Source organism: Wolffia australiana, chromosome 13, assembly GCF_029677425.1.
Source record: "Wolffia australiana isolate 7733 chromosome 13, ASM2967742v1".
Classification (NCBI taxonomy): Eukaryota; Viridiplantae; Streptophyta; class Magnoliopsida; order Alismatales; family Araceae; genus Wolffia; species Wolffia australiana.
In genome coordinates, this window is record NC_135847.1 from 4,433,420 (window position 1) to 4,450,911 (window position 17,492).

Here is a 17,492-nt window from a genome sequence, read left to right on the forward strand (position 1 = left end):
GGAAATTCACTCATCGCCCGCGTGGGTGGTCGTTCACCTAGACTACCGCCCACAACGCCGCCCAAGACGTCATCTGCCCAGTTCGTCAAAGTCACCCAGGGCCTGCTCAGGCTACCACCCAGGCCGTTGATCGCATCCGAGTCTCCCAAACCTTTCTGGCCGCCGGCCACCCAGGTCGCCGTCTGTTCAGACCGCCCACATCGTTACAAAGCCAGTCCAGATCGTCGTCACGACTGCGCCGTACCTGGGCATCGATTATCTTGAACCGTGCACGATGCCGCTCGCCAGCACTGCGGTTGCGCTCTTCCGTCGCGGCTTCACGCTCGTGTCCGGATGACTTCCGTTCACCAATTTTGTTCGGCATCTGCGCTGGTCCATCGCGTTTCCATGGCCTCACAGCACTCACTTCCCTTTCGAGTTGCGCCGATCTCTTCTCCAGCACACCCCTCCCTACATCAAATCTGCACCAGCGCCTGCAACAACAACTATTCAAACGACGAACAACACCACCGATGAGGTACGCCGTCCCTTGCTCGTTGGTTATATTACGTCTTCCAGTATTTTTTCGACTGTACTCCACCGCGCTGGGTTAGATTAGGTGAGAGAAAGTTTCGAGAGAACTACGTGTTGAGTGTCTTCAAAGGTATGTGTCAAGCCCGTCTGTTACGAGCGAGCCCCTACGGACTTGTTCCGTTCAGCGCCGTAGTTGCCATCGTCGCTCTGACGAGGGTCAGAAGGTCACCGTCATCGTCATCAGTTGCCCGCCTGGAGCTCGGAACTCGGTGAAGCCCCACTTTTCGGCCCTGCACATACTCTCCGCCTAGGGCATTCGCATCACGTAGTTACATTCACCTAGTGATTTTACCCGTCGGACGACGCCTTCGACGATGTCCGACATCACAGAAGCCTTGAAATTTCTAACCCAAACTTCTGGTTTCTCACCAAGTTGAAAGAGTAATGGTTACGTCCGTCTTGTGAAGTTAGCTCCACTCAACAAGTGAACTGTAATACCTATGTGCTCTGAATGAAGTGATAAATAATGCATAAATTAAAGCATCTTGATTCAGATGAGGGATTGTAATTCCATGCAGGTAAATCATAACATGAACTCATTTCTAAAAAAATCAACAAAGACCTATTGAGCTATGCACAAAGGTATTGTATGGTATTTAAATACTATATATTTAATGCTCACAGTCAACATTCATCTATGTTTATGAAAACTTGATAGTCCCACATGATTACATATAAATATCAAATATTAAACATCCAAGGTTAAAAGCTAGAGATATAAATTTAAATGTATTTTTTGTAATTAGACTTATAACTGCTATTTATGGCACCACATAGGTGATTACCCCAATCTTCCTGAGTAAGGTGCTGGAAATCATCACCATATTGAGATATATTGATAAGGCATAAAGGAAATAGTGTCCATACTATTACCAGCATCTTGTTCAGATATGTTGATTTCCAGCATAAGTGATTCTTTCTAGCAGTTGATAATAGTTCCAATCACAAATGTTCAACTATGGAAATTATGATAAACACCAACAAACATGTAAAATAATCCAAAGACAACATTTATAAAATAAAAAATTATAAAACATGAATATGTATAAAATATGTTAGATATAATTGATCAATCCAAAATTCTTCCCATGAACATTTATACTTACCCAAAACTGGCGCGGAATGGCTTAAATGAGCTTAAATTCCTTTTTTATTTGGGTTGCACTAGAGCCAGCTAGTTGGTTCCACCAGGGCAGGTACGTTATATGTTATGAGGCATTATTGACATGATTGAGAGATTTTTAGGCAGAGGATGACAAAATATAATTGAAATGAACTACAAAAGAATTGTAAACCTGATGATCAAATCACCTTCATGCATATTAGATGTGGAATTACTCGGTTCCTCAAGCGACTAGTGTTGATCTTTTGAAGTGTGAAACCTCTAGATGATTCTCCTCATGTCAACTCACCTCTAGGCGAAACATGTAATTGATCCACTATTTTTTTCCCCATTCTGATTGCATTACGATGGGAGTGCACTCAGGAAGAAAAGGGAGAAGAAGGATAGGCACCTGAAGAACTCTTTCACGGGTGAATGATAAAACCGTAATTTTGGTCTTTATTTCATGCTATTAGCACAATTTTATGCATTTAAAGAGCTTAAAATGGGGTTTTTATCATATATTTACATAAGTTTAAGGTTTCCAAAGGATTTCTCATTTTTCCCTAATTTTCTACTAATTTTATGAATTTTATGGGATTTATTTGAGCTTGAAATAATTATTTTTAAATGAAAATGGCAGGTATAAAATTTAATTTCAAGCTTAATTATTATTGGGGATGAAATACTGAATTTTCCAGAATTTTCTGGAATTTTTTAGAATTTTTTTTACTATGTTATTGGATTTTTCTGAGATTTATTTGAGGAAGAAATGCATTTTTATTAAGAAAAAGGATATTATTATAAGGAAAAAATGATTATTAAGATTATTTTCAAACTTTGAGGGGCTTTTCGTAAATTTTAGTTGCAATGATGCCCTCAAAAACAGCTCTCGATCGTGGTTGCAGGCATAACGATATCATTTAAACTGTTCCAGGGTTTTATTGCAATTATTTAATATTTGTTTTAATGTTTTTAGGAGAAACCAAAGGAGAGAGAGTGTGCAAGGGACATATACACAATTACCTGTGGGCGGCGTCAGGCGGCAATTCCAGTTTTTAAGAAGGACTTTATTACAAAAGTGCGAGGGAGGTTTTCGACCGATCGACGTGGCCTCATCGTGGCCGTCGGATGAGAATCCGACGGCGCTCGATGAGGATCAGCGCCGGGAGGTAAGTTCACTGCCCGCACGTCACGTAAAACGCGCGTGCACGGGCGGTGACGTGGGGAGTTGCAATTCGTGAGGGCAAAGATAAAACGCACACGTACGTGCGTATCAAAAAGTACACAATTTGCGACTTATGAGTTTTTTCTTTGTTTTTATTTTTGCCAGGGGGTACGTGGTGCAACGAGAATGAATCCGCCTTTAGAAGTTGAAAGGTCGCCAGCCAGTGAGAGGACGACACCTCAGCGCGCGTTTTAAAAGAAAATTTATAAATAAATGGATTTAAATCCAATGGCTGAAATTGGTTTAAATTCATTTATTCATAACTTTTGATCCGGAAGTCTGATTGAGATGACTTTTTTATGGATTTGCTCTTATTGATCCCCTCTTTCTATCTGTATGTTTGGACCATTTAGATCAAGCCTACATTGATAGATAAAAATTAATTACTAATTAGGGGTCAAATGGTAATTTTTACCATTTAACCTAAGTATAAAAGCCGAATTTCGAGAGGAGGGGGTCATTCTTGATGGTGCTCTATCACAGCTGCAAGACACAGAGGAGCTCCAGCTTGGATCAACCTATTTGGTACTTTTTCCTTCTTTGTATTTGAACTTTTGGTGTATTTTGGATGTTGTTAGTTGAATTTCTTAATGTTTCTTATTGATCCATGTCTGAACTTCTAAATCGCTTGGCTTGAGCGGAATGTACAAGCCTTGACTAGGATTTAGAAGAGAAATTGAGAGATTTCCTAGCTATTCCAAGTGCATATAAAATAAAACTATAAAAAAACTTATAAAAAGGGTTAAAATTCTAGGATATTAAATTTTCCATTTCATTATCCAATAGAGTAGTTATTACTGAATTGTCCAACCTAAAGAACCAACCAAAACACTTCTAAATTTACTTCTTAATCTCTCTAATTGAATTCTTTGATCCTTTCAATTGTATCAATTAATTCAACTTAGAGCCCCTTATTTCATCTACTCCTCTCATCTCTTCTACCCCCCTTTCCAAATTTCTCATATAATTAGGATGATTTAATCTTTGTTGAAGATTAAATTAACCCCAATTAGGTTCAAATTATTCATGAAGAACATCAATTGGATTCCTTACAAGCTTCCCTTGGACGACACTCGTACTTATCACTACACATCTTAAGTAGAGTTTTTTATAAATTTTATTGTATAAGCTAAAATTGACAACGACAAGGGTTTAAAATTGCATAAAATTTACCCCTATTTTTGGCTTGTCAGTGAATTTTTCAGGTCTCTCTCCCATTTATAGTCAATTATATTTTTTCAGAAAACCTTAAACTTTAAGTATATCTTTCGATGTGCATTATACCGTTTCTATGTCACCCTCTATGTCCATGGATAAGTTTAGCTAATAATTCTACTGGACCAATAACACTTATTGGCATAAAGCATGTAAATTAACACGGTTGAATCCTGAACATCTAAATTAACTAATTAATGAATAATTTAACATGGTTAAATTGATCGAGTTTCTAACCCGTGGAATGTCAAGCTGCACCTTGCGCTATAGTAGATATAAAGCATAACAACTCTCTCATAGAACCTTACTATCATCATTTATTATGTACTTATAATTGTTCATCTGCTCAATTCTCCAAGGAAAACTTGGGGTATGATTAAGTATTTGATAATATTTAGATATGTATTTCCCTTAAATAATTTTTATGTGTGTGTTATCAAGCATAAAATGATTAAATTTATTTTTATAATGATATTTTGAATTTTATGAATTTTCAAGTATTTTGAATGATTTTTATGACATCAAACTCTGAAAAAGCGTACTTTTTGAGTCGGAATATAATGTTTCCTAAATTGTTTAGCATTATATTCCAAGAGATATCATTTTTTCAATTCAAAATATACATTTCTAACATTATTATGAATTCATATCTATTTTTTGGAATTATTTAATGGCTCGTTAACTTTTTTTGATCTTGTTAAATTATATGAGAGAGAAAATCGTGGGACAAACAAATTGGAGGGCTGATAATGATCCAAAATTTAATAGTGATATCTGACAATGCAGAAGGAGCTTCATGCAGAAAGTTTGAGCGAAGCTTCCTTTTTCCTGCCTCTTTCCATCCATACAGTTGGATCTATAAATTGAGCCTTGGATTTTTTGTTAAAACTATATTTGAACTCATTTCATCCTAGAGAGGTTGATTGAAAGAGAGTGAGCATTTTGAAGGTCCATCAACATATTATTGGTGTCTTAAGTGCTTGGGGAAGATAAACAGAGAAGTGGAGAGGCTGATCTACATCAGCAAAATTCCTTGATCCCAGGGGAACATAGGGATCTAAGGTTAGTTTCTTGCCTTACATTGGTTTCTCTCCTTCATATCCCTTTAATTAGATCTAGATCCTTATTTTAATCATCTCATTGTCATCACCTCTTCCATCATGTCACCCTAATGCAGCCATCTCCGATCTCAATCTCTATCTCGTCACCTTTCTCTCATATAAAAACCCTAAATCATCTAGTTTTTCATCCTCTTCTCTATCTCAAACTATCTATATGTTCTTCCATCACATCCGTTAATTAGATCATTATCATCTCTTCTTCACCCATGATATTTTACCATCATCCATCCACATCTACTCACATCCATTCTTTCATTTCATCATCCTATCTTCTTATTCATCTTCTGCATCCATCATCACTTCACGTCTTCATCTATCTCACTCTCTCATTCCCATTTGATCTATCCACGACCTCCTGCATATTCCTCATATTATTATTCACATAATCCTGATTAAAAATTATTATCACCCTCTCACCACCTCATATTCATCACATCATAATCTCTATTTTATAAGTATATCCTCTCATCCCTATTTCATCAACATTGGAAGAGCATGTAAACCCTAATAGGCATTCCCTATGGAGACTATCTTTGATCATCACTAACGAGTCAAATTAATTTATGAGTAAAGCTTTATAAATTAATATTAATTAAATAAAATACAAATTAACATCCTAAATTTGAGTTCATCACTATTAAACCCTAATCGATCATCCCATTTAGTAATGATGCATTGGAAACTCATCGAAGCTCTATTATCTGAAATTCCACTCCCAGCACTGGGCTTCATCACATCATCTTTCTTAAGCTGTCTCCTTTTATACTGAAGGAAAATAATTCAATCTTGAAAACTCAGTTACTTTGGTGAACGTCTTACAGCATTCAAGCTAAGCCGATGTAGAATTCTATCATTCAGATCTTGTAGGTAATATTCAACACGCAATTGTCTATCTATAACATGTCTTTAGTTTCTCAGGTCTAAGAACCAGTTACCAGACCAGAACATGAATCAATGAGATTGAAAGTAAGGTGAAATAACATTCAAACATTCAAACAAATAAATTTGGACAACTCTTTCCCAAAAATGAACCAACTATCAGTCTTTAACATTCCCACACTAATGGCTATGAGATTAGCCATACTCATCATAGAAGTGGGACTAGATTTTGTAATTATTTACATATATTTTGATGTATCTGGTACCCATCGAATATGAATATTTAGAACACCTATTAATAAAAGAATGGTGATATCTATAATTCACTTGGTTATTACATGTATTTATGTACTTTATTGTAAGCATTGCATGCATATTATATGAATATACTGTATCAATGAAATTAAACGCAATAGGGAACGTGTGATTGACTTGCCTTCCACATTTGTTTCACTCAAATGGCCTGCTATGAGGCAATATTATGTAGGCTGCAGCATGGTGCACCCCATCGGGCCACATCAAGGTGGGCCAATTTTGGGCTTTAAGAGACACATAAAAACTGAAAAAACTCCCAAAAATTAAAGAAATAAACTACACCCTCTTTTTTTAGTAATGTTGACTTTTGTAAAGACTTGTATGTCGGTTACTATGTCGGTTGGAACATAAGTCCCTATATATGTACCTAGTTCGAAAATAAAAAATGGTTTTTACATTCCATTTTCTGTGTTGATGTTGTGTTGCATATCCAAGTGAGAAGTAAGAGTTTTTCACAAGCCCCAACAGATTGGTATCAGAGCAGGTGTTCCATAAGGATTGTGAAGGAGAAGTAAAAGCAAAACTCCAAGAGTTCAGGCTACTGATTCATTACAACAGTAAGCTAAAGTTGAGTTCACTTTTGTTTTGTTTTGGTGTTGTTTTTCTTTTAAATGGCTGAGAAAGCACCCTGGGAAGGGTCTATCATTACTGCAACTCTTTTTAATGGAGAAAAATATTCTATGTGGAGTTCCAAGATGAAGTCTGTATTTTGAAGTCAAGATTTATGGGATATTGTTGAAAATGGTTTTATACCAGATGAAACAAAGAAAACTGAATTTAGAGACTTGAATAGAAAACATGCAAAGGCTTTGTTTATTATTCAAGAATCTGTTACTGAAAAAGTGTTTACAAAGATTTCTGAGGCAACTACATCACATGATGCTTGGTATATTTTGAAGAAAGATTTTCATGGAGGTGATAAAGTAGCAATGGTAAAATCACAAACATTGAGAAGAGATTTTGAATCTTTATCTATGAAGGTTGAAGAATCTGTCCAAGACTATTTTACTAGATTTTTCTTAATTGTGAATCAAATGAGCAGATATGGAGAAGATATTTTAGAGAGGAAAATAGTGGAGAAGATCCTACAAAGTTTGCCTTCTAAGTTTGATCATGTTGTTACTGTAATTGAAGAATCAAAAGATTTTGATACATATACTCATGATGATTTGATGAGTTCTTTGATTTCACATCAAGATAGAATGAACTGGTCAAAGGAAAAGTCAATTGAAGAAGCATTTAAGGCAAATATCGATTTGTCTAAAAAAGAAGATCAAGCTATGTTGTCACGCTCAAGTCAATTCTACAGAGGAAGAGGTAGAGGAAGATGGACAAGAGGAGGCAGACAAGACAATAAACAAGGAGATTATTTCAATAAAAAAAGAGGATTTGGAGGAGGACATGAAAGAAGTTTTAGAGGCAGAGGTTTAAGCCGAGGAAGAGGTCAAGGCCGAGGAAGATATCAATGGAATAGAAGAGAGGAGGATAATGCAAATCCAAAAGGAAGAAGAATATTTCAGTGTAATTATTGCAAGAGATATGGGCATCTTGAAGCATACTGCTATTCAAAACAAAATTACCAAGCCAATTATGTGGAAGCTGATGAATATGACGCATTTATGTCTAATATTACATCTTATTTTGATTTGAAAGATCTATTTCTTCTTGACTCAACTTGCAGCAATCACATGGTTTTCAACAAAGATATTGATGGCGAGGATGCCAACATCTCATCGACAAACGCGTCACCACGATCAACCGGAGTCAACACGCATGCTTTGGACTATGGTCAACCAGAGTCAACCAAAGTCAACCCGCCACGGCCAACCGGCGTCAACCCTAAAGCCGACACGCCACAACCGCCAACTTGCATGTCTCCACTCGCGCACGCCTCTACGCGCGTCATGACACGACGCCAAAGGCAGATTCACAACTGCCCGTTGGCGTGACACGACGCACGTCTTTATTTTCTCGTCTTTACTTTCTCGTCAATTTCTCTTTCCTCCAAGGCCTATATAAAGGCCATTGTTTTCAAGAAACTTTTAGGCAATCATACTTTCAAGAATTGAGTTTCAGTTTAACTCTTCTTGGAGGACTGCCCAACCTCCCCTGCCCCTCCTAACCCTAGCCGTCGCCGTCGCTGCCGCCGCCATCGCTGCCACCGCCGCCGCCACAGCCGCTGCCGCCAGCAACGTTGGCCTTCCACCCTCTCTCCTTTCTCTCTCTCTTTCTCCCTCTCCCTCTCACCCTCTCTCTCGCCCAAGGCCGCCCAGCCCAAGTAGCCCCGCTAGGGCCACCCAAGCCGCCCCAGCCAAGGCCGGCCAAGGCCGCCCAGGCAGCCCCGCCAGGGCCGCCCAGGCCGCCCCAGCCAAGGCCACCCAAGCAGCCCCGCCAGGGCCGCCCAAGCCAACCCCAACCAAGACCGCCCCAGGGCCGCCCAAGCAGCCCCGCCATGGCAGCCCTGGCCGTCCATCCAGGGTCCCCCAGGGCCACCCCTGGTCGCCCACGCACGCCGCGCATCGACCGCTTATCCGCGCCGCGCACGCAGCGGCCCGCCACGTCACACGCGGGCCACCAACGTCGTCGAGGCCGTCCAACGGTTCATCGTCGACGCCGTCGACGCTTCGATTCGCGCACGCTACGTGCGCTCCGGGTGCGCTCCGCCGCACTCCGCGCACTCCGCAAGCACGCCGGCGCTCCGCGCGCGAAGCGCGCGCGGGTATTCCTCCACGCCTGACTCTGCGAAAACATCATCTAGTCTCAACCAGGGCCATTCAACACCCGGAGCGCCCAGGATCGTCCCATCCAGTGGGCCGCTCAACGCCCGGATTCACCCAGCCTCATCACGATCGGAATTTTCCGCATCCTCTTCACGCACTACGGTGCTGAGGTACGCCTGAACTCTTTGGTGTCGAAGTGTTCTCCGTTCAGTGTTTTCTCTAGAAGTTTCCACCGCCGTCAGAATTAGATTTGGATTGGGATTTTCTACTTCTTCTCCCTCTTTCTCGAGTGTTTCCTCGCGATGTGAATTCGGGGATTGATTTCGGTGCTTAGGCATCGTCGCGGTGGGGGAAGATAGTACTCCCACCCTCGATAAGGGTCGGAGCTGCACCACCAGATTTTCATCGGTTTTAAAGTCCAAAATCGATCGTGTGAATTTCTGTGGATTGTTTTCCCTCCCTACAAACCCGTCTATCACCCTTTACCCATCGTCAACCTATCCGTCTCCTCAGTCGCCCTATTCCATAGTCGTCCTACGTCAGATATGTTTGTTGAATTTGATGAGACACCAAGAAAAGAAGTTAAAGTGGGTGATGGAAAGAAAGTAAAGATTGAAGGAAAAGGAACAATTGAAGTTCAGACTTTAGGAGGGAAGAAGAGACTGGAAGATGTATATTTTGTTCCAAATTTTCATCATAACTTATTGAGTTTGGAACAACTGATGGAGAAAGGTATGAAATTTCACTTTGAGCATAATACAGGTATTGTTAAGAACCAAAGGAAGGAGAAGCCAGTCATGTATATTAACAGCATTGATAAGAGGATGTTCCCTGTGAAATAGAAGAGTTTCTCCATCATGCAATGATTTCAGCAAAGATGAACAATACATGGTTATGGCATAAAAGGTTTGGTCATTTGAATTTCAAAGCACTAAAGTTTTAAGTAAACAAAAGCTTGTATATGGCATACTGTTTATTTCTGAAGAAAATGATATTTTTGAGGGCTGCATCTATGGCAATCAGAAGACGAGAAAAATTTCAAATGAACATCCATGGAGAAGAAGAGCATCCTTGGAAATAGTTCATGCAGATGTATGTGGTCCTATCAAAACCTCATCTTTGAGTGGAAGTAAGTATTTCTTACTATTTGTTGATGATTACTCAAGAATGTGCTGGGTTTATTTTTTGAAAGATAAATCAGAGATATTTCATAGATTTATTGAATTTAAAGCAATGGCTGAAAATATGTGTGGACATGCTTTGAAAATTCTATGTACAGATATAGGAGGAGAATTTCTTTCAAAGCCATTTGAGGACTATTGCAGAAAAGTTGTAATTCGTAGACAATTGACTGTGAGGAAGACTCCTCAGCAGAATGGAGTTGCTGAGAGGAAGAACAGGAAACTTGTTGAAGCTGCTAGGAGCATGGTGCATGAAAAAAATTTGCCTACTGAATTTTGGGCTGAAGCTGTAGCTGTTGCAGCTTATATTCAAAATATTTCTCCTATGAAAGCCATGGATGATATGACACCTTTTGAAGCCTCGTATGAGAAGAAACCAGTTGTTTGTCATTTAAGAGTATTTGGATGTATTGGTTATGCTTTAATTGATCAAAGTGAATGTGGGAAGTTGGACAAGAAAAGTGAGAAACGCATTTTTATTGGATTTAGTAATGAAAGCAAAGGTTACAGCTTGTATAATCCTTTAACAAAATAGGTGATTATTAGAATAGATGTTATTTTTTATGAGGAAAATTTTTGGGATTGGAGTGAAAATCCTAAATATCAAGAGGGAGAAAGGAATTCAGAAATAGAAAGAATGAAATGGAGAGAGTATGTTCTATTAATGATTCAGATATAAATTCTGAATCAAGAGTGATTGGAGATGAATCCCCATAACCACAAAGAAAGACAAGGTCAGTAAAAGAGTTATATGAGACAAGTATTTTTGCACTGTTGTCACATGATGAACCAGTAAGTATTCAAGAAGCTAAAAGCAAGAAAGAATGGAATAATGCAATGAAAGATGAAATTAAGTGTATTGAGAAAAATGACACATGGGAGATTGTGGATTTTACGTCTTCAATTAAACTTATTGGAGTAAAAACCAAGCATGCAGTGGGTGGGAGTATACAGAGGTATAAGGCAAGGTTATGCACAAAATTATGAAATTGACTATTTGAAACATTTTCACCTGTTGCAAGACTTGAAACAATTAGAATTTTGTTAGCCATTGCAGCTCAAAAAGCATGGAAAGTATATTAGTTTGATGTTAAATCTGCTTTCTTGAATGGTATTTTGAATGAAGAAGTTTATGTTATGCAACCTGAAGGAGTTGTGGTTAAAAGAAAAGAGGACAAAGTTTACAAGTTGAAGAAAGCTTTATATGGTTTTAAACAAGCACCAAGAGCATGGTATGGAAGGTTACATTATTTTTTGATAAAGTATGGCTTTCAAAGAAGTGAAAATGAACATACCTTATACATCAAGATGAGCAAAGGTGATGTTATGATTGTGAGTATTTATGTTGATGATATGATTTATATGGGATGGTTTGATTCTCTTATTCAAGAATTCAAGAACCTAATGATGTCTGAATTTGAGATGACTGATCTTGGTTTACTTCATCATTTTCTTGGTCTTCAAATATTTCAAGATGAAAGGGGAATATTTATCTCTCATGAAAGGTATACAACAGAAATGTTTAAAAAATTAATATGATATCATGCAAGCCATGTACTGCTCCTATGAATTCAAATGAAAAGTTGACTTTGAATGATGGTATGACTTTGGTGGATGAGCAATTTTACAGAAGCATGGTGGGGAGTTTAATGTATTTGACAAATACAAGACCAGATATTATGCTATTTGTGAGTTTGGTGTCAAGATTTTTGAGTTATCCTACTACTCATCATTTTGGAGAAGTGAAAAGAATTATGAGATATATATGTGGAACCAAAGAGTATGGATTACTATATGATCGTTCATCTAATATTCAGTTGAGAGGATATGTGGATAGCGATTGGGCAGGAGATAGAGATGAAAGAAAGAGTACAAGTGGATATGTTTTTCTCATCAGCTCAAGAGCTGTTTCGTGGAGTTCAAAGAAGCAAGAGAAAGTGGCATTATCTTCTTCAGAAACTCCCAAAAATTAAAGAAATAAACTACACCCTCTTTTTTTAGTAATGTTGACTTTTCTAAAGACTTATGTTTCGGTCACTATGTCGGTTGGAACATAAGTCCCTATATATGTGCCTAGTTTAAAAATAAAAAATGGATTTTACAGTCCATTTTCTGTGTTGATGTTGTGTTGCATATCCAAGTGAGAAGTGAGATGGCAAGTCAGATATCTGGTGATACAATCACAATATTAAAATTTATCCTGATATTGACATCTGCCTTTGTCTCTAGTGTTGGATGACAAAATCAGATATGAGTGAAGGATATTAGGTTTATTTATATCTGAATTATTATTTAAATATATTTCAAAAATTTATGATAAATTCCTAATTAAGTTCGTTACAATTTATCTTCTTATGTGTATGAATACATTTATTTCTATTAAAATATTTAAATTAATCAAAAAAATATTAGTTTATTTATTGAAAAAACTTCCCTCAAGAACTAAGGCAACCATATCCAAGGTTAAAATAAAAAAGGACAATCTAACCCATTATCATGAAGACCAGATCTGAGATATGTCTTTCATTTATGAGTAGGATTTTATTTCTGAATTTCTGTTAAAATGTTGAATTTTCAGTTGTTTAAACTGAGACACTAATAATGTACATTTCTCCTGTGTGCTACCACTATTGATGCATTACCTTCATAGTGTTTGCTGCCTCCCCTAAATTGACGTTCAGGCACCGACTATTGCATGTCACTACTTGAGCATACATTCTCAAAGCCCCATTCATGTCATTCTCACATGTTTTCATTCAAGTATCAACCTTGTGTGTGAAGGCACACACAACAACTTTTTACACATATGATCATGTATCGTGCTCAAACAAGCCACTGACTGTGTTCTTTTTCCTTGCCATCATTGCCGCTCATGCTTTCTGATTGTCCCTCCTCAATTTGCATCATTGTTCATCACCTCCACATTCATGTACTGTTGTTCCAATGCATGCACATCCTAACACAGCCCCATGCCACCCTAATAATGCATTATCGTGCACTGTCCTAATGATTTGCCATTTGCTGTGTAAAGGTACACTCTTAATTCTTTGGTGATTCACATAACTTGTTCTAGTTTTTCCTGTTTATTTTTTCACCACCATCAAATTTAGTGGAATAGATTCATGATTTTACATAGTCAATGATATGAGACTGGATATTTATTTATTATGGTGGTTTTGAGATAATACTCCTAATCTGAATCGAGGAAGGGGTATTCTACATCAGGTTTGTATATTTAGAGGTTCAAATCAATCAAGTGGATTTTGTGGCTTTATTTATCAAACCCTAGGATTATATTTAGTTGTCCTCTATCATCTAATTGATCCTACATCACTGCGCTCATTAGATGATCTCTAACAGAGATGAGTCTGCTTTCATAAGATGAGACAACCCAATGATGGGTATTATGTGACCCTCAAGCCAAATCATACTGCTATGTTTTATTTAATTTCATTGAATAAAATATTATGTTCATTATTATTCCAGTGTGATGTTTATAACGAAGTCCATGAATACATGCAATGACCAAATGAAAATTATGATAATATCATATTACATTGCTCACTAGTCTTTAAATATGTATTCTAAATATTCTTATTCGATGGATAGTTAAGATGGACATCAACTTATCTGGATGGAATAGTACTTATGGATCCTACTTATATGATAAGTAAAGCTGATATTGTGGCCATTTGTGTGGAGACACTAAGGACAGATAGTGGGAGCTCTTTGGAGGAAGAGTTCACTAAATTGATCTGTATGAATCTATGAATGATATTATACTTAAACGTATATCAGGTTGATTCATATCACGGTTGTATAAGTGATCCACTGACCTGAGACACCAAGGACATCTCGTGGACGGAAAACTACATTTTGACTACAAATTAGGGGCCTCTACTCATGGGATTCGAACAAGTAATAGCGTGGATGTAGTAAGAAGCTCACAGAGGTGATTGAGTGGTCAAGATAGGATCATTTGCCCTTGGTATAAGAGGAGATTTACTCAAGGACGACAATGCAGAAAATCCCTGGCCAAGGTAGTGAAGATATTGGAGAAGGCATTCTCCAATGATCCCTGTTATGCATCAGTACTAATCATAATGATCGATTAGGGTTTGTCGATCAACCATACCCTAAGTCGTTCGAGAGTCTTGCGCAGATAATGGTTTATACATATACAGTAATCGATGATGGCAACAGTTCCATAAGAGAGTTCAAACACAACTCGGTATCTTCTAGAGCATGAGGTGTAGCTTGGCACCGCACTAGCTGGAAACTTAACATATCGATTGGATAAATCGATCCGTAGTTAATTAATCTATATGTTGATATAGTTAAGTAATAAGGTTGGCCAAAAATTGTTATTGGGCCACTAAAGTTATTAACTAGAATGATACATGGGCCTAAAGAGTCATAACACATACGATCATATGGGCATTGGTGAATATATTTTACTTTATAGGAAAACTTAAGTAAAATATAAATAAGGAAGGGGCACTCATTTCAAGCACCCATGCCAGCCAGAATTGAGAGCCCCCCTTTCTCCACTCTGCTCTCTTCTCTAATCAACCAAGGAGAGTGTCTTCATGGTGAGAAGATCTTCAAGATTTTCAATGAGAGTTGAAGAAGAAGAGGTGGAGATCCAAGAGCAACGTGATTGCGAGGATTCTTCTAGAGCCCAAGTACGTGAACGGCTTCAAAACTATGACAAAGTGAGCAGGTCAAGGGTAGAACAAGTTCCCCATAAGGTACATGTGATGTATGATTTCATAGATTGATTGAGAATCGATTAATGCCTCCGCATCCATGGAAAACCCTGTTTTTGATGCTTAAACCAACAGAAAGAACCCAACACCTACCTATGGAACAAGGACATGGAACACTAAAAGTGCCATTATGTTACGATATGGTAAGTGCATATATGCATTGTAGGGATGCAACCCATAATGCCTCACTTCCATCTTCTCCTCTTCCACGATGCTTCCTACCTAGGTAAATCTTTTTTAACCCCTTTGCATTAGTCTAGATCATCAACCAACAGATACATGATCAATTCAAATGACACAATCATGCTATGATCATGCTAATCACTCACACGATATGATCATCTAGGTGATTATGGGACATGAAATGATCATGCAACATATTTTTTATTGCAAAAGAGATCAATGATCAATATGATCAACAAACCTTCATATTGATCACCCATACTGAGAAGAATACTTTTTATGGTGGAGATAATGTCACTACGACTCATCCCTTGAAGTTTCTAGTGAGATTCTGTACAATTTACTCATCCACAAGTCTGTTGTGGGCTTATTTGCACTGATCATCTTTCTACTTGACTTATCAGATTGGATTTCCCAATATTATCAGCATAGGAAATTCATCGTCACTCAATGATCATTGGTCTGATTACTGAGTTAATCTTAAAGATTGTGGTGAAAATTGGGCTCATTTGATCACCAAAATCCACACCAACCACTACGATAAATTATCAGATCATCATACCCTACAGAAGAGAGCAAACTCACCTTTAGTCCATTTTTAACATTTATTCTTTCCTTAATGAAAGATCATCATTAATATATCTTATCATGATTGCTTGATCATGAGTCAAACAAAATTTTTATTCAAACAGTATGACCAGATCATATGATCTTATAAAAAATTGATCGATTGCATAGAGCTTAATTGGCACATTATCTAGACGGAAATTATGTACAAAATAGTTAAATAATCTATCCAGAGATAGAAGAACTACACCTTTGAATGCAATCAATTTTGAAAAAAACCAGTTATACATCAAGGAAAGAAGATATTTCAAATTTAAGAATAATACTGATGGCTAAATTGAAAACATGCAGTAAAAGTAATGATTAATTTGCCTATGATCAGATATAAAAGTATTTCTTTCATCAAAACCAAGAAGATAGAAGATCAGGTGATGAAAAAAATTCGTATAAAAAATCTGTGTTTTGTACTTGATGTATGTGTTTTGTACTTGATATGTGATGGACCTATTGTTATTATACTTGTTAATTAAAAAAATCCACACTTCTAACCTAATTAATTCTACTAGTTCTGGGTTCATTTAGGCCATTGAAACCAGACCAACCAATTTTACCACACATTAAAGGTGGCTATCAGACGCCTATTCTCCTCTATGGAGGACTCTCATGGTCTCACCTCCATGCTCCTGGTGGAGTGTCTGAGACACCTAGATAAAAAAATATCCAATATGAACTCAAAAGTCAATGTTCATCCATGTTTACAAGTTGACCTTATTTCAGGCTGACTATACCAAGTACATAAATGAATATTTAATCAAATTACAAACAAAGTATGTGTAGATAAATACAAGAGCTATCAGTGAAATATTCAGATATTTAATATTTTTTGAATTACTTTATATAATATACTAAGAAGAAATTTATCTTTGATCTTTAGTGTTGCTGAAAAATTGTATTAGGCATGACAAGCAATCGTTGGCTAGATTAATTTAGATACCAACATCACTTTATCCATATGTTTTCTTCATATTAAAATGATTGATGGAAGGTTAACAAACAAATCCAATTTGCTTGATTTTAAGAAAGAAGGCATTATTTGCTAAGAGAAGGTACTAAAAGAGTAAAATTCCTGTTAAAATATTGCATTTGTAATTTTTAGAATTAAATCTAATGAGATAATAAAAATAATGAAAACTAATTTAAAGTTGTAAAGATATATTTATTTTATTTTTAAAATGCATTGGAGTTCTTTCTAAGGCCGGTTGACCCCTGAGCCCTGTCAAGTGACAACCTGACGTCTCATATGTAAATCCAAAGATGGAATAAATTTGACTTATGTTGCTCTAAAAAGCATGATAATGACATTATGGTGTTTTTTTCACTTTAACTTTGCTACTATGAGCTGATTTCGTCTCATTGGATTTGAATTGTACTTGCCATGGTGAATTTCTTTTTTTATGAAAACTTCAGCATATTATGAAATATTTACAGACAATAAATTTTGTGATTTTTTATTAATGATACATTTTTGTAGTCTCAAAGGATTAAATTTAAATAATTTTTTGTGATATTCATGGATGAATCATTTTACAAAAAATCAAGATGAATAATATGATAATGAAATGAGGGAGAATATGAGGAA